This window comes from Notamacropus eugenii, chromosome 4, assembly GCF_028372415.1.
Source record: "Notamacropus eugenii isolate mMacEug1 chromosome 4, mMacEug1.pri_v2, whole genome shotgun sequence".
In the NCBI taxonomy this organism is placed as follows: Eukaryota; Metazoa; Chordata; class Mammalia; order Diprotodontia; family Macropodidae; genus Notamacropus; species Notamacropus eugenii.
Genome location: NC_092875.1, coordinates 111,663,740 through 111,688,029, shown reverse-complemented (window position 1 = coordinate 111,688,029; position 24,290 = coordinate 111,663,740).

Below are 24,290 nucleotides of genomic sequence, written 5' to 3'. Positions count from 1 at the left end.
TTTGGATGTAGAAGCCTTGACTTTTATGTCTTCCTCTGATGGTGTGCTTTGTTCTTCTTCATCTGAAAGGTTGGAAGAAAATATCTGTTCACCAAGAAAGTAAACTTCTACAGTCTTATTTTTGCCCTTTTTGGCCATTTTCCCAGCCAGTTACTTGACTTTTGAGTCCTTTGTCAAGTGGAGGGTATACTCTAGGTACCTGCAAGTTCTCAGTTCCTCCAAAGTGGCACAATCAAGGGAGAGGAGTTTAATCCTTTCCTGGCCTGTGCTCTGGTCTGGGAGCAGCCATAAGCACTCTTTTCTGCCCTGGAACTGCATGTAGGATTCCCTCACCAGAGCCCCCACCAGCTCCACCACACCAGTGCTGCTCCTCAATCCAGGACTGCCACTCAGAACTGAGACCCAGATTGCTGCTTGATTCCCCCAGGGTCTTTAGGCTGAGGGCTCCAAAAGTGGTCACTGCTGACACAGTGGCTGCTGCCACCTTGGGGGTGGGGCTGGGGCCAGACCCACCCCTCTCACCCGGGTAAAAGACCTTTCTCACTGATCTTTGAAGCTGTCTTTAGCATTTGTGGGTTGAGAAATCTGGGGACCACAGCTGCTACCTATGATTCCAAACCCTGAAGTCTGCTCTAGTCCTGTTCATGCTGGGTGGCCCAGGCTGGACTGTGCTCCACTCTGAGCCCAAAGTGATAGACCTTTCTTGTTGGCCTTCCAGGCTGCTTTGACCTAGAAATCTCTTTCACTCTGTCGTTTTGTGGCTTCTGCTGCTCTAGAATTTGTTTAGAGTCATTTTTTAAAGGTATTTTATGGTCTATGGGGGGAAAGCTAGAGAAGGTCTGTCTTTCTACTCTGCCATCTTGACTCTACCCTCCAGTTTTCTCATCTTTAAAGTGGAGATAATAAGGCATGCACTACTTCACAGGGTCATTGTGTAAAAAGCACTTTGTAAACTAAGAAGTGCTACATCACTTTGAGCTATTGTCATGTTAATTTTATCATTGTTATTATTAAGATACTAGGAGTTCTAAAAAATGAGATCAGTGTGGAATAGAATAGTCTAAGTGGGCTTCAGGAATAAGTGAGACTTGAACTGAAGAAAGGAATAGAAGGGAAAATATATAGAAATCATTAAAGATCACAAGAGGAAAAAATTTAGCTAAAAATTTTGAAAACAAGCAGATAAATCAACAAGGAAGATATTAATAATCTAAAAGAAAATGATCTGTAGGACATTTAAACAAGACCAAAAACTGACCTTGAAGGATAAGCAGGATTTAGGTAATTATCTATTGTTTTTATTGTCTAAAAAACTCTAAATGTGGTTTTGAGAGAAGGAACAGCTTATAAAGAAGGATATATTCTCCCCACGATGCTCATAGATATAGATCTATTATTGTTGAATTTCTATCAAATACATGTTCACCCAAAGGATAATGAGCCTAATTTGAAAATATCATTCTCCTTTGTTCTCACTGGCATTGCAATGATTGCATCCAACCATTTAGTTTAATGCAATTATGAGAAACAAAAACACATTTCAAATAAGATTAAAATGACAACTATAGGCCTGTTTAAATCATTACAAATAGCTTTTTTTGAATTTAAAGAGAAATAATGAAGAAACTGCTCTATTAGAAGCAGGAATGACACCAAATGAAGAATGATAGGTGGTAGGTCAAGATAAATATATTGGCTATCCCCTAGAAAAATTATTTCTTTTAAAATATAAAAAGAAAGGAGACAAATTGTTATGATTCATCATGCATATGGAAATAATTAGGCCACATCCAAGGATAGAAGAAAGTGTATGGATGACTGTCAAGGGAGTCTCTAACTGCCACGGTCCTATGACCTTTGACCCAGTCATGCCTAAGAGATCAGGGAAATGTTCAGAAGTGGTTGCCTGTAATAGTTACTTTCACCTAAATCCTTCAGAGTTCTCAAAGCACCAGCATGTGGGGAATTTGCATGAAGTCTGAAGAAAGAAAAGTGGAATCCAACTGAAGCCATTTCTGAATCCCTCCCTATCAGTCACCTTGGGCAGGGACTGAGGCTAGCAAAAAGTGAGTACTTCTGTGTGGAAGGAAGCCAAAACATCTTTGAGGTTCAGTCATCTGGGGATCCATCTTCAAAGGGGAAGGAGTCAGAAAATGAGTGGTAAGAAGGGAATATAAGGGGAAAACATGGAAAGTACTAAAGGTTGCAGGAGGAAAAAAGTTTTTTACCACATGCAGATAAATCTATAAGGATAATATTAATAACTAAAGTGAAAATGATGTCTAGGGGATTTAAACAAGTCCAAAAATCTCTGAATATTGCAAGACAAGGGAAAATGAATCAATACCTGATGAGGCAGAGGATGCTGTGAGAAGAGGAAAGGAGACAAAGTAAATTGTCATGTTGGGATTTGACTATTAGTCTTCAAACCAACAACCATTTATTAAGTGTCTACTATGTTCCAGACATTGTGCTAAGTATTAGAGATGCAAAAAAATCCCTGGCCTCAAGTAGCTCACAGTATAATGGAGGAGACAACATCCAAAAATCATATGTATTAATAAGATATAGACAGTATAAATTAGAGATAATCTCTGGAGGGAAGGCACTATAGGACTTTACCCGGGAATAGAAGAAAGTAAGAAAAGCCAAGAGGTAGAGAGGAGGAGGGAGAGAGTTCCAGGCATAAGGAAGAACCAATGAAAATACAGAGTGGGAAGATGGGAGAGTACCGTGCAAGGACATCAGTGTCACTGAATCATGTAAATATGTAAAAGAGAATAAGGTATAAGAACACCAGAAGTGGAGGAAAGGGCAAGATTGTAAAGGACTTTAAAGGCCAAAGAGAGAATTTTATATTTGATACTGGTAGAAATAGTCATTGACATTTACTGACTAGGAGAAATTACACTGTCAGACTGGTGCTTTAGTAAGGTCAATTTGACAGCAGAGGACAGAATGAAATGGGGTGATACCTGAGTCAGGGAAACCATCCAACAGGCTATTGCAATATTTCAGGCATGAGAAGATGAGAGTGTGAACCAAGGTGGTGGCAATACCTGAGGAGAGAAGGGGACTTATAGGAGCAATATTACAATGTTATAATGATCATTAACAATACTTTCATGTTATTGTCCTCATCAACAATAATCATCATTAGGTTTCTTTGTTAAATACTTCATTGCATGTAGAGGACTGTTAGACCTGAATTCCAGGGCAGTTATGTGGCATAATGAATAGAGTGCAGGGCCTGAAGTTAGGAAGACTTATCTTCCTGGGTTCAAATCTAGCCTCAGACATGTACTAGCTGGGTGACCCTTGGCAAGTCACTCAATCCTGTTTGCCTCAGTTTCCTCATCAGTAAAAGGAGCAGGAGAAGAAAACCAGTCTAGTAGCTTTGCCAAGAGAACCCTAATGAGGTCATGAAAAGACTGGTACAACTAAACAACAACAACAAAGACTTGAACTTAATCTAGGAATAACAGTCTTATTCCATGTGGCACCAGAGCATAGAACTGGTACCAATAAGAAGACAGATTTTGGCTCAATATAAAGAACTTCCAATCAATTAGAAACATACAAAAGGCAGAGCCAAGATGGTCATGGAGAGAGATGGACCTTCTCTAGCTCTACCCTCATAGCCCATAAAATACCTTTAAAAAATGACTCTAAACAAATTCTAGAGCAACAGAAGCCAAAAAATGACAGAGTAAAAGAGATTTCTAGCTCAAGGCAGCCTGGAAGGCCAGCAAGAAAGGTCTGTCTCACTGGGGTCAGAGTGGAGAAACCAGCCTGGGCCACCCAGCATGAACAGGATTGGAGCAGGCTTCAAGGTGCAGAATCATGGGTAGCAGCTGTGGTTCCCAGATTTCTCAACCCACAAATGCTAAAGACAGCTTCAAAGGTCAGTGAGAAAGGTCTTTTACCTGGGTGAGAGGGGTGCGTCTGGCCCCAGCCCCACCCCCAAGGTGGCAGCAGCCACTGTGTCAGCAGTGACCACTTTTGGAGCCCTCAGCCTAAAGACCCTGGGGGAATCAAGCAGCAATCTGGGTCTCAGTTCTGAGTGGCAGTCCTGGATTGAGGAGCAGCACTGGTGTGGTGGAGCTGGTGGGGGCTCTGGTGAGGGAATCCTACATGCAGTTCCAGGGCAGAAAAAAGTGCTTATGGCTGCTCCCAGACCAGAGCACAGGCCAGGAAAGGATTAAACTCCTCTCCCTTGATTGTGCCACTTTGGAGGAACTGAGAACTTGCAGGTACCTAGAGTATACCCTCCACTTGACAAAGGACTCAAAAGTCAAGCAACTGGCTGGGAAAATGGCCAAAAAGGGCAAAAATAAGACTGTAGAAGTTTACTTTCTTGGTGAACAGATATTTTCTTCCAACCTTTCAGATGAAGAAGAACAAAGCACACCATCAGAGGAAGACATAAAAGTCAAGGCTTCTACATCTAAAACCTCCCAAAACATGTGCAATGGTCTCAGACCATGGAAGAACTCACAAATGATCTTGAAAATCAAGTAAGAGAGGTGGAGGAAAAATTGGGAAGAGAAATGAGAGGAATGCAAGAAAATCATGAAAAGCTAGTCAACAGCTTGCTAAGGAAGATCCCCCCAAAATGCTGAAGAAAATAACACCTTTAAAAATAGACTAACCCAAGTGGCAAAAGAGGTCCAAAAAACTAATGAGCAGAAGAATGCTTTAAAGAGCAGAATTAGCCAAATGAAAAAGGAGGTTCCAAAGTTCACAGAAGAAAATAGTTCTTTAAAAATTAGAATGGAGCAGATGGAAGTTAATGACTTTGTGAGAAACCAAGAAATTATAAAACAAAACCAAAAGGATGAAAAAATAGAAGACAATGTGAAATATCTCATTGGAAAAACAACTGACTTGGAAAATAGATCCAGACAGATAATTTAAAAATTATTGGTCTACCTGAAAACCATGATCAAAAAAAGAGCCTCAACATTATCTTTCATGAAATTATCAAGGAAATCTGCCCTGATATTCTAGAACCAGAGGGTAAAATAGAAATGGAAGGAATTCACTGATCACTTCCTGAAAGAGATGCCAGAAGGAAAACTCCTGGGAATATTGTGGTTAAATTCCAGAGTTCCCAGGTCAGGGAGAAAATATTACAAGCAGTCAGAAAGAAACAATTCAAGTATTGTGGAAATAAGATCAGGATAATGCAGAATTTAGCAGCTTCTACACTAAGGGATCAAAAGGCTTAGAATACGATATTCCAGAGGTCAAAGGAAACAGGATTAAAACCAAGAATGATCTACCCAGCAAAACTGGATATAATACTTCAGGGGAAAAAATGGAATTTCAGTGAAATAGAGGACTGATAAGCATTCATGTTGAAAAGACCAGAGATGAATAGAAAATTTAGCTTTCAAATGTAAGAATCAAGAGAAACATAAAAAGGTGAACAGGAAAGCGATGCCTTAAGGAACTCATTAAAGTTGAACTGCTTACATTCCTACATGGAAAGATGTTATTTTTAACTCATGAGACTTTTTTCAGTATTAGAGTAGTTAGAGGGAATATATATATATATATATATACAAACACACACACAGACACACACACACATGTGTATATATATGTGTGTGTATGGGCATGTATGTGTATATTATATGTGTAGGTATGTATATGTGTATGTTTATATATGTGTATACATACATGCATATGTATACATATATATGTACACACATAGACAGAGGACACAGGGTGAACTGAATATGAAGAAAGAATATCTAAAAAAAATAAAATTTACTGTTGAATGGAATGTACTAGGTGTAAGAAAAAGGGAGCCATAGAATGAAGCAAATCATATCACATACAAGAGGGAAGAGAGAGCCCCTATTATGGAGGGGAAGAGGGGGGAGATGAAAGTAAATAATTGAGCCCTACTCCCATGGGATTTGGCTTAAGAAGGGAATAATACACACTCAGTTGGATATGGAAACCTATTTTGCCCTGCAGGAAGGCAAGGGGGAAGGAGATAGGAGAGTGAAGATAATAGAAAAGGCAGCCAATTGGAGAAAGGGATAATCAGAAGCAAACACTATTGTGGGAGGACAGGTCAAGGGAGAGAATGGAATAAACGAAGGGCAAGATAAGACAGAGGGAAATGTGGTTAGATTTTTACAACCTATTAGGGAAGTGCTTTGCATTGTTACACATGTATGACCTATATTGAATTGCTTGTTTTCTCAATGAGGGTGGGTGGGGAGGGAGGGGGAGAATATGAAACTCAAAGCTTTAAGAATGAATGTTAAAAGTTGTTTTAGCATGCAACTGGAAATTAAGCTATACAGACAATGGAGTATAGAAATCCATTTTGCCCTACAGGAACATAGAGGGGAAGGGGCATGGAAGAAGGGTGGGTAATAGAAAGGAGGACAGACAGGAAGAAGGGGTAAATGGGTTGCATGCTGTCCTGGAGTGGAAGTGGGGAGAGATAGGGAGAAAATTTTGTATTTAAGTTCTTGTGGAAGTGAATGTTAAGAATTGAAAAATAAATAAATTATATATTAAAAAAAATATGAGAAAACTGAGTCTCAGAAAAGTGAAGTGATAAAATCACCCAGTTAAATAGTAGAGCACTCTACTGTTTAATTATTCAACTAGATCATAGATTCCTTGAGGGAAAGGACTGTGCCTTATATATTGTGATGTGCTAGGCATGGAGTTAAACAACAGTTTATGCTTACTTATTGCTTTCCATCTTTTGTTTGGAGAATTGTAATAAAATCGTCACTACCATTGCTTTTAGAAAAAGGAGGTCAATTGACTGCCTTACTGATTTACTGTCTATCTCTGCAATTTCCCAGACAATGACACCTTTCCTTGGTCACCAATCTTCCTCTGGGCAAGCATGTATTTAATAGAAATTCAACAACAATGGAGACTTGATCATAGCTGCGAGCATCAATTTTTTCATGGATATAATATACTCTTTATTACCAGCTATTCCTCCTCTCAAAACCACATTTATAGTCTACTACATAGTTTAGCATATAAACTTACTAGAATTAAACTCTTTTTGGGAATGGCCTAGCTTGTTTTGCTATTTGTAAACTCAGTACTTAATACAGAGTCTGGCATTTAGTAAGTACTTAATAACCACTTTTTCATTCATTCATTGCCTTATGGATTCCAATATTTATTTATTTGTTCATTCATCTATCGTTCTGAAAACCTTATACTTGGCTTTTTGCTTATCCTCCTAGACATCTGTTTCTTTTGCTGCCCCCCCCCCATTTATTAATTTATTTGTTTTCAATTTTTAATAATCACTTCCATAAATTTTAAATTTCCTCTCCCTTCCTTCCCCCTACCTCCCCAAGATGACATGCAATGTTATATGGGTTCTACACATACATTCTTATTAAACACATTTTCACGTTAGTCATGTTGCATAGAAGAATTAAAATGAATGGAAAAAACCATAAGAAAAACCAAACCAAACCAAACATAACAAAAAAGAAAATAGTCTGCTTCATTTTGTGTTCTGACTCCCTAGTTCTTTCTCGGGATGTGGATGGCATTTTGCATCATGAGTTGTTTGGAAATGTTTTTGGTCCTTGCATTGCTGTGAAGGGCTAATAGACTTATCTTTCTATTATAGGGTTTCATTAATCCTATTGACCACACTTTGGTTCTTGATTCTTTCTCTTCCTTTGGTTTTCCTCTTACCTCTTTGACTCTTCCACAGTCTCCTTTGCTGTCTCCATATCATATTTTCTAATTTTGAATATTCTCCAAGGTCTTGTTCTAGGCTCTTTTTTTTTCTTTTTTCTTTCCACCAGGGGTGGGAGTGGAGTGTCTTAACCTATAATCCATAAATTGCTTTTTAAAGCTAGCTGTAAAAACTAGTTTTGCTAGCTACACTTCAATATAATTGTTTTCTTGTGTAATTATTTGCATTTTATTTTGTGTATTTAAAAAATATGATTCTGAGAAGGGGCTATAGGCTTCAACAGACTTTCAAGGGGTCCATGAGACACACACAAAATGTTAAAAATCATTGACCTACACTCTTTCTTTTGGTCACTGTATCAGATCCTATGAGTTTAAATATCATGTTTATGTAGATGACTCCCTGATTTATATACCTTATGCCTTAAGTTTATTATAGTATTTAATTAGTAGACAGTTCAAACTGAATATCCTGGAGACATCTTAATCTAAACATCCAAAAAGGAAATAATTATCTTTCCCCTGAAATTGTGCCCCATCCAAACTTCCCTAGTTTCATCAAAGACAGCATGACAGTGCAGTGAATAAAGCACTGGATTTTGAGTTGGAAAGATATGAATTCAAATCTTGGCTGTATGACCCTGGGTAAGTCATATAACCTCTCCAGGACCTCAATTTTCTCTTCTGTAAAATCAGGAAATAATAGCCCCTACCTACCAAGATTGTTATAAGGATAAACTAAGGTAATATTTATAAAGCATTTTGTAAACCTTAAAATGTCATATAAATATGCATTTATTATTATTGTTTTTGAAGGCACTACTATCTTTCCCTTCTCTCAGGTGCATAACTTTGACATTGTCCTGGATTCTGAACTCCCCTGTGTCCCACTTGTCCAATCATTTGCTAAATCTTGCCATTTCTGTCTTCACATCTGACCTTTCTCCACTCAACCAGTTGCCATCTTAACACAGATCTTTGCCTAGATTATTGTAAACAGCTTCCTAATTGGTTCCCAGACTCAAGTCTATCCCCACTCCAGTATATCCTCTGTATTGCTTTAAGCAACTTTCATTAAATACAGATTTTATTGCCTTCCCTACTCAGTCAACTCTAGTTGCTTCTTATTGCCACTAAGATAAAACACAAACTTCTCTGTTTGGTTTTTAAAGCTTTACACTAGTGGCCTCAACTAATCTTTGACATCTTGTTGGACATCACTCCTCTCACGTTCTGCTATTTAGTCAAAATGGTCTTCTCTCTCTTCCTGAATGCAACAATCCGTCTCCTATGTCTACACCTTTACCCTGGTCATTCCCTCCTCATGTTTACCTCAGAGAGTCCCTCTCTTCCTTCCGGACACAAGTCAAGCACCATCTTCTACATCAGCAGTGTCAAATAAATAGAACTGGGGCTCACTAAACCTTACATAAAGATTCCTGCTAGTCTCATATTGACTTAGAAAACCACATATTAACAGCATCTATGTTCTATTGTATTTTCATTTATTTTGTTAAATGTTTCCCAATTACATTTGAATCTGATCCAAGCCATACTTTGGAGTTTTATGTCCAGCCAACTGCCATGTTTGACACTTCTGTTCTACAGGAAGCCTTTCCTGATCCCGGCCCTCCTTACCCAACTGTTAATGCCTTCCTTCCAAAATTACTTCGTAAATCTTTGTAATTATTATCTTTATATTTATGCTGCGTGTAATTTATACAGGGTGTCTCAAATGTAATCATGGATTTGTAAGCTATTATAGCTTAAAACTGGATGAAGGCTTTTGGGGCAGGCTCTATGTATAATTCTTTCTTGCCCCGTTAAGATATAAATTCCTTGTGAGTAGGAATTATTTTATTCTCTTTACTTATGTCCTGGTACATAGCAGGCACTTCCGTAAACACATGTTGATTAATTAATGGGTTGCTGATCAAGTTCTGCCACCAAAGTTGACTAGTGGTGGGACCATACATAAATCAAAATTTCGTCCCTCTGAGTCTGAGTTTCCAAATATGTATTCATAGCATTTGCCTTGAAGAACTGACCTGAGGCTCTAAGGTAATAGATTATATATGTAAAAGCTGTCATATCAAAAAGAACTTTTTGTGTCAATCATTATTATCATCATACTCATTTTAGGGATTTAGGGATGAAGAAATCCAGAGAAGTGAATTAGATTACCTGATGTCACATAACATTAAGAGCCTGAGCCAGCTCTCTAAACCAGGTCCTTTTGAAGCCCAAGCCAGTGTTCTTTCCGTTATACTTTGCTGTCTCCAAACAAACCTGACTGATATTTTCTTAGTATGTAATTTACATGAACCATGGCCCTGCAAGCTTAAGTGATTTTTGTCCACTTATGCCCAACTCTTCAAATTTCAGATTGGAATGACCTTGCACAGGTAAAAACAGTGGTGTAGCTGTGTGCTCAACTTTTTGACTTTCTTCTCTGCAGAACAATTTGCTCCCAAGTCAGCTTTCCTTTTCACCATCCAGCTATTCCTTCTGTTTCCTAATAAAACATTACCTAGCCCTTTTCTCTGCAAGTTATCCATTTTCTTCCTTCTCTGGATGTCACAGGACTCCTATGACATCATCTTAAGGACAGCCCTGGGAAAATTGTGAAGGAGGCCAAGCTTGCCTTTGAAACGACCTTGATGGTCCTTTGAAACAAATATGAGGTGAAGGAGAGAGAACTCAGGGTTTCTCTACTAGAAGATTTAAAGGAAAAAAAGAAGAAAGAACTAGAAATGCTACCAGCTAAGCATTAGTGAAGTAGGTACAAACTTGTATCTTTTACTTAAATCTTATTATTACTTTTAAACATAATGTTGGCTAATATTAATATTAATAATAATTAATATTGATCTGTTTTAATAACAAATTAGATTTTTTTTAACTCATTAATAAAAAATTCAGTTTTGCAATGTAGATCTTTGATGAAAGTCAAACATAGGTGTATGAGTATATGGGTGTTCAAATAGGAGTAGCACTTCTGGTGTGAAGGCTTACCCAGGCTCTTTTCAGGGCTCATTCTTTGATATCCACCTGGTATTCAACTCTCCCCTGTGGCCTCAAGAAACTGTAGCATGTGAAACAGCCACACCCTGGTGAACCATATCAGCAGACAAGTGAAACCAGGTTGAGGGTAACTGGTGGGCCTCAAACCTGTTGGTGAAGACTTCCCCCATCAGAAAGGATGGAAGAGAACAATTTGTTCCAATGGCCATGAAGGTGGCTGAAGCAGGTGCTGTGGAGAGTGTAGAGCTTGGTTAGAGACTGAAGATGCCAGGGTCATCCACTACATCCTGGGCCATCCTCAGTCTTCTTGACTTTTGTCTTGCCACTGGACTTTGATGACTCTGGGATAGAGAGTGAGGCTGATGATTTTTGATCATTTGCCTCCCTTAAATAAAATGCACTCATGAGTTAAGACATCACCCAGTGATGTCACTGGTCTTCTTCCAAAAAAGTACAAACAACCCCAGAACCAAGAACACTGCACCAAAGTTGGGAGCTGCTGATAGTGGGGATTACAGTCTCTTGATGTGTATTCTACAAGTCCCAAGTTTTAAAGCAATGGCAAGCATGTCTCAGTCTAAGCTCCATGTCTGTAAAAACTGACAAATAGCAAATGTCAGGACAGGGGTATGTAAGACTATGAAATGACATTGATTGTGCTTTCCATCATTACAGGCTTATAGATACTTTACTTTTGTATGTTCTTTTAGGATTTCAGGCCCCTCAAGGGGAGAATTTAGCTATCTTTCTGGATAATTGTGTATGGTGCCTTGCAAAGAATAGTACAGATCCCTGATAATATTATCTGAATGTAATAACCACAGTATCAGAGGCTAAAATTAATTTACTGTGATTCAGATGGACTCTTCTGTCCTTAGCCTTATTTTATTATAATTGAAATGTCAATGATGTTAATAACAGCATAGAAACCATGCTTTGCAGATGCCATGCCGTGACTATGGTGTGGGCCACTATACAGCGGGTGGGCATATCAGGTGCCAATTGAGTTGCTACAGTAGAAATAGCAGTTTGATGCCTGGTTAGATGCCTTTCTTCCTGCAACCTTCAGAAAAGCAGACTATCAATTAATTAATCAATCATTCAACCAGCAATGCAAAGTAATAATGATTTGTTCACCACATGATGCTAATTCAAACCATGAGTGTAGTGGTTTTGTCAGTGAGTATCCAGCATGTCTGTATGAATTTTTCCAGTGGCTCCACAATTCTTATTGTTTACCCAAAGATTTTTTCCAGAAAACTCTCCTGGATCACTAGTCCACCTAGGCAGACTTTGTTATTTTTCTCTGGTGGCACAGTGAAGTCACACTTAGAGTCAAGGAGACCTGAATTTGAATCTTGCCTCAGACGCTTAATCGTCATGTGACTTTGGGCAAGTCATTAACTCATTTAACTCTATTTCTTCATCAGTAAAATGGGAATATTATAGCATTTACCTCCCAGAGTTGCTGAGAGATTAATAAAGTGAAATATTTATGAAGTACTTTGGAAACCTTAAAGTGCTACATAAATAATCATCATGATTATTATTATCTAACCATATTCAAATTTAGCCCATGATTAAAAGAAATGAAATGCTACTCTGAAACATGAGAATTATGAAAATATTGATATTTCTTTGTCAGTTTTTCTCTATTCTATATTTGGGAAATCTCTTCCTCTTGGTCAACTAATTTCATAAGACTCGTTCAGTTTGATTTTTCCAAAGTCATGTGGTCTATTATTAAAATAATGTAAAATATAGTAAAGTATAGAATAGTAAAAGAGCTGTTACATAGCATAACTGTAGAAAAATTATATCACTTGATTATCTTCCCTTAATCTTTTCCCTTAGGATAGAGTGCCTGGTCTGGAGTCAGACCCCAACTCACCAACAGGTTTGAGGCTCATCAGTTGCTCTCAACCTGGTTTAACTTGTCTGCTGATGTGGTGCACCAGGGTGTGGCTGTTGCACATGCTACAGCTTCTTGGAGTCACAGGTGAGAGTTGAATACCAGGTGGATATCAAAGGAGGATGATCAACCCTGAAAAGGGCTCAGGCAAGCTCTAATACCAAAACTCTTCCTGAGTTCAATCTAGCCTCAGACACTTACTAGTTGTGTGACCCTGCGTAAGTCACTTAAACTTATTTGCCTCAGTTTCCTCATCTATGAAATGATTAGGAGAAGAAAATGGCAGACTACTCTGGTATCTTGGCCAAGAAAATCCCAAATGGGGTCACAAAGAGTTGGACATGACTGAAAAAAATGACTGAATAGTAACAATCTTTTCCCAGCTGGTAGATGAGGGAAAGGGCCCAAATGTTTGGAAACTGCAAAGATTATTTTTGTAAATAATCAGAAATAAACCAGGGGGATGTGCTGGGGATTGAGATTAGGCTCCTGTCCTGTACCAGCAGTTGAGGCTTCACAGTAGCTCTCAGTTTTAAGTACTGCTCCATTTTTCTATATCTCTTGTCTCCAGCAGTCTTGCCACCTCATTTCCATTGCCCCATTTCAATTGAGGATCTCTACTGTGACCACCTCAGCATTTCAGGATCTGTCTCAACTCTGTCTTCATCATCATACTGTGGCTTAGTACTGTGGCAGAAATTGCAAGCAGGTTGGGATGTCTGCCAAATTGAGAGCTCCTGGTTTTTGCCTCTGATCACAGCTGCTAGGAAGGAATGACATCCAGTGTCTGACTGGCAGTCTTTTTAGGAAGGAAGAGGAAATTCAGGCATCTGGGAAAGTATATTCCCATACATGTTTTTTTAACTTCCCTTTTCTCTCATTGATCTGTTTCCTTTGCCAATTTCCAAGAAGCTTTAGGAATATTTGTTTTTTCTAAGCTTGGAGAGATAGTTAGTGGTTAGTTAATAGTTAATTTGGATGAGAGAATTGGGATCCAAAAAGATCTTAATTATCATAATAGGAAAAATCAAATAAGATCAGGTTTAATTAAGTGATAAATGTAAAGTGTTACATTTGGGTTCAAAAAATTAACTGCCTGAATACAAGATTGGGGAGATGTGCCCAGAAAACAGTTCATGCTAAAAACAGATTTTAGTGTCTTGTAAGCTCAATGAGTCAAGTCTCAAGCTATGTTGATAAAAGAGGAAAGGCGATGATAGGGTTTTTTAAAAATCTGATTCCTACATTTTAGGAGATTGACAAATTGGACTATAGCCAGGGAACCATGCCATATGGCAACGATTGAAAGAACTGATAGAGTTTAGCCTGTAGAAGGAAAGGCTTAGGAGAAATGTGTACATTAGCTTCAGATATTGCAAGGTTCATTCATAATCTAGAAGAGGGATTAGACTTTTAGTTGACCCCATGGAAGAGAACTGAAATCAATAAATAGGACTGGGAGGGATGATAAATATGAATTTTAGATCAATGTGAGTATAACTAACAATGAAAGTTGTACAAAAATGGAATGATTTGCTTAAGTAGGAAGGAAATAAACATTTATTAAAGTAGCTTCTTTGTTTTAGGCATTATGCTAAGCATTTTGCAAATATTACCTCATCTGATCTTCCCAACAACACTGGAAAGTAGGTGTTATAATTATTTCTATTTTATAGTTGAGGAAACTGAGGCAGGTAGAGTTGAAGGGATTTGTCCAGGGTTACCCAGCTAGTAAATATCTGAGACCAGATTTGATCTCAGGTCTTCTTGACTTCAGGTCCAGTGCTCTATCTATTGTGCCATCTAGCTGCCTCCTACTATTTAAGTAGCTGGTGAGTTCTTTAAATGAATCATTTCCAAAAGAACAGGATGGTTATATTTCAGGGATGTTATAGAAGGTTTAGTATATCAGTCAGGGATGAGATGACAGTTTTAGGTCAGTCAGTCAGTCAGCAAACATTTGTTAAGTGCTTACTACTTGTTAGGCCTGTGTTAAGTGCTGGGGATGCAAATACAAGCAAAGATAAAGTCCCTGTCCTGAGTGAACTTGTATTTTACTGGTGGAATACAATACATAAAAGAGAAATTTAAAAAGGATGTGGGGAAAGGAAGCAGTATCTGGGTAGGCAGATAGTGACTAAATGTGGAGGATGAAGGATGGCTGATCTAGGGCCCTTACCCAAAACAGAGGTTCCTGGAAGAATTCACCTAATCCTTGGGATCCCTTGGGAGCAGAGAGAAGGGGCAGCTGAAGCATGAAGATAATCAGGGACCGTTCCCAGATTGGAGGTTCTGGGAGGTCAAATCTAAAATTCCATACTTTTATGATTCTTCATTAAAATATAGTGGAGATACATGGTGAAAAGAAGTTTATTATTATTTATACTACTAGTATTTATTATTATTACTAATAGTAACACTACTAATAATAACTTGTATATTATCATATTATGTTGTTTTATTTCTATAACAAACTGTACCAACAGATTGATTTTTTTAAAAATTTTTAACTTTATTTAAGTTTTCAACATTCATTTCTAAAAAATTTTTGGGTTCCAAATTTTCTCCCCATTTCTCCCCTCTCCCTACCCCAAAACACCAAGCATTATAATTACCCCTATCACCAATCTGCCCTCCCTTCTAATATCCCTCCTTTCCCTTTTCCCCATCTTCTCTTTTGTCCTGTAGGGCAAGATAAATTTCTATACCCCATTACCTGTATTTCTTATTTCCTAGTTGCAAGAACAATACTCAACAGTTGTTCCTAAAACTTTGAGTTCCAACTTCTCTTCATCCCTCCCTCCCCATCCATTCCCTTTGGGAAGGCAAGCAATTCAATATAGGCCTTATCTGTGAAGTTTTGCAAATGACTTCCATAATAGTCATGTTGTGTAAAACTAACTATATTTCCCTCCATCCTATCCTGCCCCCCATTTATTCTATTCTCTCTTTTGATCCTATCCCTCCCCAAGAGCGTTGACTTCTAATTGCTCCCTCCTCCCATTGCCCTCCCTTCCATCATCCCCCCCACCCTGCTTATCCCCTTCTCCCCAACTTTCCTGTATTGTAAGATAGGTTTTCATACCAAAATGAGTGTGCATTTTATTCCTTCCTTGAGTTGAATGTGATGAGAGTAAGCTTCATGTTTTTTCTCTCACCTCCCTACTTTGTCCTTCCCTTGAAAAGTCATTTACTTGCCTCTTTTATGAGAAATAATTTGCCCCCTTCCATTTCTCCCTTTCTCCTCCCAATATATTTCTCTCTCACCGCTTAATTTCATTTTTTTAAATTTATTTAACTTTTAACATTCATTTTAACAAAATTTTGGGTTCCAAATTTTCTCCCCTTTTGTCCCCTCCCCCCACAAACACCAAGCATTCTAATTGCCCCTATGACCAATCTGCTCTCTCTTCTGTCATCCCTCTCTGCCCTTGTCTCCAACTTCTCTTTTGTCCTGTAGGGCCAGATAACTTTCTATACCCCTTTACCTGTATTTCTTATTTCCTAGTGGCAAGAACATTACTCGACAGTTGTTCCTAAAACTTTGAGTTCCAACTTCTTTACCTCCCTCCCTCCCCACCCCTTCCCTTTGGAAGGCAAGCAATTCAATAGAGGCCAAATCTGTGTAGTTTTGCAAATGACTTCCATAATAGTTGTGTTGTATAAGACTAACTATATTTCCCTCCATCCTATCCTGTCCCCCATTACTTCTATTCTCTTTTGATCCTGTCCCTCCCCATGAGTGCTGACCTCATATTGCTCCCTCCTCCCCATGCCCTCCCTTCCATCATCCCCCCCACCCTGCTTATCCCCTTCTCCCCCACTTTCCTGTATTGTAAGATAGGTTTTCATACCAAAATGAGTGTGCATTTTATTCCTTCCTTTAGTGGAATGTGATGAGAGTAAACTTCATGTTTTTCTCTCACCTCCCCTCTTTTTCCCCAAACTAAAAAAATCTTTTGCTTGCCTCTTTTATGAGAGATAATTTGCCCCCTTCCATTTCTCCCTTTCTCCTCCCAATATATTTCTCTCTCACTGCTTGATTTCATTTTTTTAAGATATGATCCCATCCTCTTCAATTCCTTCTGTGCACTCTGTCTCTATGTGTGTGTGCGTGTGCGTGTGCATGTGTGTGTGTGTAATCCCACCCAGTACCCAGATACTGAAAAGTTCCAAGAGTTACAAATATTGTCTTTCCATGTAGGAATGTAAACAGTTCAACTTTAGTAAGTCCCTTATGACTTCTCTTTGCTGTTCACCTTTTCATGCTTCTTCAGGGTGTTATTTTCTTTGGCATTTTTTGGGGTCTCCTTTAGCAGGGTGCTGATCTGCTGTTCATACTTTGCTTGCATGTCTTTGATTGCTCTTTCCAGTTTTTCCTCCAGTCCTCTAACATAATTTTCAAAATTTTCTGAGCTCTTTTTGAGTTTTTCCCAGGTCTGATCCCATTGAGAGGGCTGGGATACAGAAGCGCTAACTTCCGTGTCTTTCCCTGATAGTGAGCACCGCTCTTCCTCATTAGAAAGGAAGGGAGGAGAAACCTGTTCACCAAGAAAGTAACCCTCTATAGTCTTGGTTTTTTTCCCTTTTCTGGGCATTTTCCCAGCCAGTGACTTGACCTCTGAATATTCTCCTCAGACCCTCCTCACCTCTGGACCCTCCCAGCCAGCGCTTGGGGTCTGAGACTCAAATGCTGCTTCCCAGCCTCAGGGCTTTGGGCGGGGGCAGGGCTGCTATTCAGTGTGAGATTAAGTTCAGGTGCTCAGATGGGGGCAGGGCCGCCTCATGGGCTCAGTTCCCTCAGGGGGTTTATGCACAGACCTTCAACAATGGATCCAGGCTCCTGCCTGTTTGGGGAGCCTCGGTCTGCTCCTGCCTCCGCTGTTGCCTCCTGAGGGGGCCTGAGTTATAGGGGAACCCCACTCCCCTCTTGACCCACCAAAGAGACCTTCTCACCAACCCCTGTCACCTGTGGGTGGAGGGACCCGCGTGGCTGCTGGAGATCCCATCCCTGAAGCCTGCTCGGAACTGCTCCTCTTGGTGCCAGGGCCGTGGCAGGGCTGGGCTGGGCTCCGCGTCCGCAGAACGACGGACCTTTTGTGAGAGGTTTGCAGGTCCTTCTGGAACAGAAATCTCCTTTGCTCCACTGTTCTGTGGCCTCTGCTGCTCCAGAATTCGCTGTGAGTTCCTTTTTACCGATGTTCTATGGGTTGTGGGTTCGGAGCTATGTGTATGTGTGTCTTTCTACTCCGCCATCTTGGCTCCACCCCCCAACAGATTGATTTAATGAAGGAAACCACTAGGAAAAAACAGTAATTGTTGGGAGCCAAGATCAAGATCAAGTTGGAGAGGTAAAAGCCTTGTAGAAGGACAACCTGCTCTTTCAAAGAAAACAAAATTTTTTTGATGCCTTATATTTTTTTACATCAATTAAATTTCACTCTGTATCTTTCTTCACTCTTCCTCCTGGAAAGCCATTGTTATTAAAAATATTTTTTAAAAAAATAAAGAGGAAGAATAGAAAAGAACAATTTGCAAAACTGATCAATCCATTGAAAAAAATCTGAAAAAAATGCAGTTTTCCACATCTATGGTCCTCCTACTTTGCAAAAGAGTTGGCGGCAGGTGTAGTCTCATATGTCTTTTGGGGCCATGCTTTTTCTTTGTAATTTTAAAACACTACCCCCTCCTTTTATTGATTTTGTGGCTCTTTTCCCCCTTTCCATTGCTATAGTCATTGTGTATATTTTCCTGTTGTTGCTAACTGGACAAATTGCTCTTATTGATGAGTGGAGATTGTCTCTTTCCCTTAATGGATGTTCTATAGTGATGCTTCAGTTAGCCCACGGTTGTGACATAGGCAGAACTGTCATTTATTAGCAAAAACTCTGGGACCTGAACCTTATGCATGCATGTGAGATTATATCAGTTGGATTCAGCTTGATGGAGTCATGTGGAGCAGAGAGAACATCTGTTTCTGAAGGAAGAACAGGCCCTGTGGATTTCGAAAGAGAACAGAGCAGTCACATAAAGTAGCAATAATAGCACAGGCAGTTTGAATTTGGAGAGCGGTGTAGCTGAACAGAAATTATATTGCTTGATTATCTTCCTTTAATCTCTCAGCCGATAGATGGGGGCACGAGAACTCTAGGTGCTAGCAGACAGTCAGGCAGCAGGGCTGGAGAGCTACAGGAAACACAGAAGGAGGCTGTATGGTGTGGTCTGGACTCAGCATGATGATTCTAGAATTTCAGTGAAAAGGAAGGCAGCCTTGAAATGTCAGGGTTTCTCTCCCCTGCTTCTTCCAAATGCTGGAAAGGGAGAAACTGACAAGAAGGATATCACACCTTCCATTTCACCACCAGTGCTAAGTTGAAATTGACATTTTTTTTTGACATTTTTTTCCTGTTATGCTGATTAAAGGGCAAATTGATTATTACTCCCCAAGCAATACAGAACTTGGTATCCATTTTGTGTATGGAGGAAGCTAAAATTTACTACCTGTTTCACTTCTGTTTTATTTACTTTCTCATTCAATTTCAATTTAATGCCGTATTGTTTTTGTAGTTATATGTCTTGAAGTGATTTTTTTTCTTCTTTTTCAAAAATGATTTGACATGAAGATGGCATTTGTGGGATTTTAGACTGAGGTTTGGATAGTGGAAGACCCCCAAACAGCTCACTAAACCTGGGAAGTAGTGGGACGTGGGCTCTAGTTTTATACGTGAGCTTGTTGAGTCTCAGTAGCACAAATACTCATTTTTGAGATTCCCCCCTCCTTTTGATAACTGTTTCTTTAGGGAAGAAGAGCTCTGACTGGTGACTAAAGAAAGGATGGTTTTCTTCTCTGGATAGACTTTTATCATCAGTGCTCAGATGCTTGAGAGTTTAAAATCTGTTCTTCAGTCAAGAAGGCTCATTTCCTTTTTTTTTTCTCCCAATGAGTTCAAAAGGGTTGAAATAGAATGTGGAATTTCATGGGGCTTTGATGGTCCAGTAGAAAGAGCCTTGAATGTGGAATTGTTAGGGACTTAGGTTTAAGTCCTAACTCTGATGCTCACAGCTGTGTGGTTCTGGGCAAGTTTCTTTCTTTTTTTTTTTTGTAAATTTTTAAATTTTAAACTTAAATACAAAATAAGAAAAGAAAAAAGAAACAAATACTAAAACTAAAGTTATACAAAATAAGAAAGGAAAAAAGAGTACTACCATGTGCACAGCAGAATATGAGAGAGGATTCAAAATATATAGCAATAAATTTCCATTTCAAAAAAGCCCATGTAATAAATATTATGTATTGTGTTGAGAGCTGTCCATCTTTTCTTTGCTTCCTTTAAGTTTTCTTTTGTTTTCTGCTGTGCACTTTTTACTTTGTTCTTTTTCCCCCTTGCTCCCCTCCCCTCTCTGAAGGTTACAATTAAGCACAAATCCACACATATACATATACACACATACACACACACACACACACACACATATATATACATAAAATTATACACAGACATACAAATATATATATCCATACATACACTTATTCACAGAAACATATATATACTTAGATATCTATAATCATACTCATATATAGATACCCTTAATTTCTCTGAATTTCAGTTTCTTTAACTGAACTAAAATATAAAAATTAATATATGTAATACTGCCAATAAAATGAGGCAGAATATGAGAGTGGACTGAGAGTTGACCTCCAAGCCAGGAAGACCTGGATTCCAGTCCCAACTCTGTTGTGTGTGTTGGTTGTATGACTCTGAGGAAGTCACCTAAACTCCCAGTATTCTAAGCCAGATGTTACTGGGAGCCCATGTTCATCTGGGCAACCGTCCACTGTGCTAGCCTGAACCAGATTAAAATGTAATTGGGAAACATTTAACAAAATAAATTCAAATACAGGGGCAGAGCCAAGATGGCGGAGTAGAAAGACACACACATACACATAGCTCCGAACCCACAACCCACAGAACGGCTACAGGGGAGTAACTCATGGCGAATTCTGCACCCAGAGGCCACGGAATATTGGAGCGAGGGAGATTTCTGTTTCGGAGGGACCTGCAAACCTCTTGCGGGGGGTCCTTCGCGCTGCGGACTGGGCGCCGGCACTGGGAGCTGAGGGCAGCCCTGCCGTGGCTGCGGCACCGAGAGGAAAAGATTCGAGCGGGCTTCGGGGGATGGGGATCTCCAGTGGCCACGCGGGTCCCTCCACCCACAGAGGGACCTGCAAACCTCTCGCAAAAGGTCCGTCACGCTGCAGACGTGGAGCCCAGCCCAGCCCAGACCTGCTGCGGGCACGGCACCAAGAGAAACAGACCCGAGCAGGCTTCAGGGACGGGATCTCCAGTGGCCACACAAGTCCCTCCCCCCACAGGTGACGGGGGTCGGTGAGAGAGTCTCTTTGTCGGGTCGAGAGGGGAGTGGGGTGCTCCCATGATTCGGGCCCCCCGGGAGGTAGAAGCTGAGAGGCGGCTGCAGACAGGGGCTCCCCAAGTGGGCGGGAGCCTGAATCCATTGTGGAAGGTCTGTGCATAAACCCCCTGAGGGAACTGAGCCTGAGAGGCGGCCCTGCCCTGATCTGACCACCTGAACATAATCTCATACTGAATAGCAGCCCTGCCCCTGCCAAAAGCCCTAAGGCTGGAAGCAGCATTTGAATCTCAGTCCCCAAACGCTGTCTGGGAGGATCAGGAGGCGAGGTGGGTGTGAGGAGAATATTCAGAGGTCAAGTCACTGGCTGGGAAAATGCCCAGAAAAGGGAAAAAAAATAAGACTATTGAAGGCTACTTTCTTGGAGAGCATGCATTTCCTCCCTTCCTTTCTGATGAGGAAGAACAATGCTTACCATCAGGCAAAGACACAGAAATCAAGGCTTCTGTGTCCCAGCTCACCCAATGGGCTCAGGCCATGGAAGAGCTCAAAAAGAATTTTGAAAATCAAGTTAGAGAGGAGGAGGAAAAACTGGGAAGAGAAATGAGAGAGATGGAAGAAAAGCATGAAAAGCAGATCAGCTCCCTGCTAAAGGAGACCCAAAAAAATGTTGAAGAAATTAACACCTTGAAAACTAGCCTAACTCAATTGGCAAAAGAGGTTCAAAAAGTCAATGAGGAGAAGAATGCTTTCAAAAGCAGAATTAGCCAAATGGAAAAGGAGATTCAAAAGCTCACTGAAGAAAATAGTTCTTTCAAAACTAGAATGGCACAGATGGAGGCTAAGGACTTTGCGAGAAAGCATGATATCACAGAACAAAGAGAGAAGAATGGAAAAATGGAAGATAATGTGAAATATCTCATTGGAAAAACAACTGACCTGGAAAATAGATTCAGGAGAGACAATTTAAAAATTTTGGGACTACCTGAAAGCCATGATCAAAAGAAGAGCCTAGACATCATCTTCCATGAAATTATCAAGGAAAACTGCCCTGAAATTCTAGAACCAGAGGGCAAAATAAATATTCAAGGAATAAATTCAAATACAATATAATGTAGATAATGCTAATATGTAGTTTTCTAAGTCAATATGCAGCAGCAGGGATCCTTATGTATGATCTAATGGCCCTCATTTCTATTTGAGTTTGATTCCATGGCTCTAAGGCAACTCTTTAAGTCTGTAAATTGTAGAAAAAGTGATAACCTGGCTTAGTAGAGGAGTTTCCTTATCTAGGAGTTCCCTAGACGAAAGAAATTATAGTCCGTTTCCCTAATGCTTACAATATCTGTCTCACTGGAGTTCTTGTGAAGAAGGGGACATATAAATCTCAAGGTGCTATGGGAATGTGAGATACTTATTATTATAATTTCAAAATATTTTTCTTTTAATATTCATTGATAACTTTTGTTTTTACATTGCCTTAATTTTCTCATACATCAATCACTCCCCCCAGTCATTCTTTTAAACAGAGAATTAAAAAAAAGGAAGGGAAAAAAAGTCATCCAAAAGATCAATACATTAAAAAAAAAATGATATTTACAATGTACCATAACTGTGGACCCAGATTTCTGAAAAAAAAGAGTGGTACAGGGGTTCTCATATCTCTTATTATTCCTTATTATATTTCAACATTCATTTTCTTGCTTTGTGATTGTTGTTCTTTCCATTTACATTGTTGTAAATTTCCATTTACATTGTCATACACAATGGTGTATGACTTCTTTCATTTTTGCATTGGTTCACTGAAGTCTTTTCATACCTCTTTGAACCATATTCATTGTTTCTTATAATAAATTAATATTCCATTATATGAACGTGTCTCAATTTGTTTAGCCATTCCCCTATTGATGGGCATCTACTTTGTTTCCAGGTCTTTGCTACTATCAGTGGTACAGTTGTAATTATTTTGACTGCATAATGAGCTTTTCTTTTTATCAATAACCTACTTGAAGTATATGCTTAGCAGCTGAATCTCTCTGTCTAAGGGGATGCACATTTAATTACTTTTTTCATCATTTTAAACCAGAATATTTGTACTAATTCACAGCTTTCCCAGTGCATGAGCATTCCTGTCTTTCCACACTAACTTTTCTTGTCTTTTTTCATCATTGCCAATTTTCTGTGTGTGAGGAGATACCTCAAGGTTATTTGATTTGCGTTTCTCTAATTATTACTGATCTGGTCTATTCTTTCATACGAATGTTAGTAGTTTACAATTCTTCTTTTGAGGACTATTTTTTCTTATCCTTTGAACACTCATCAATTGCAAAGAAATATTTATAATAAATGAAAAACTTTGGATATTCCTCTCCTCTCTTGTGAAAACTCTGTGATCATATCTTGTATTTGGGGAATGATGTCAAACCTAGCTTGAAGACTGTGAAGAGAATTGAGTGATCTTTTCACACCTGGCTGAGTGTGTATGACAGACAATTTTTTCTCCTTTTTTACACAAGCTCAGTGCCTTTTCTTATGTTGTCCTTGATACCAAGTCTAAATGATCTTTTAGCCTTATTCTCCTTTAAGTCTCTCTTCTTTGTGACTTGGATTTGAATTTTCTACCCAGTGTTAAAGCTTGCAATGGTACCTGGTAGTTGAGAATGAGCAGACAACTGGCACATAAAATCAGGGGCAAAAAGAGGAAAATCTAACGGATTCATCTATCTTTGGTACTCTTGTTTGGGCACTAACTAATAAGTTAGCAATTATTTAACTCTTTAAGGTTTGCAAAATGGCATTCATGTTATCTCATTCAATCCTTACAACTCTGTGAAGAAGATACTATTATTACTCCTGTTTTACATTTGAGTAAATTGAAACTGACAGAAATTAAGAAACTTGCCCAACACCATTTAGCTATCAATTATGTAAGGCAGGATTTGAACTCAGATTTTCCTGATTCTAAACCTAATACTCTAATCACTGTGCCACCTGCCTGGATTACATACTATCAGTTCATGTGCATATTGTGAAGATTCCTCTGTCTTCCCTCCAGTGCTTTTCCTTGAAAATGGAGAAAGAGGAAGTCTCAGAAACACATTGAAATGAGCCTCACCTAATCTGAGACAAGGTTTATCAGTGGCTGCCTCAGTAAGTTTAGACTAGTTTAGAAGTGTTCTTGGATTCCTTCTCATTGTCCACAGACATTGACCAGTAGGTTTTGAGTTTCCAGAGACTATCCAGACAAGATACTTCTGTTGTGCCCTAAACCCAGTGG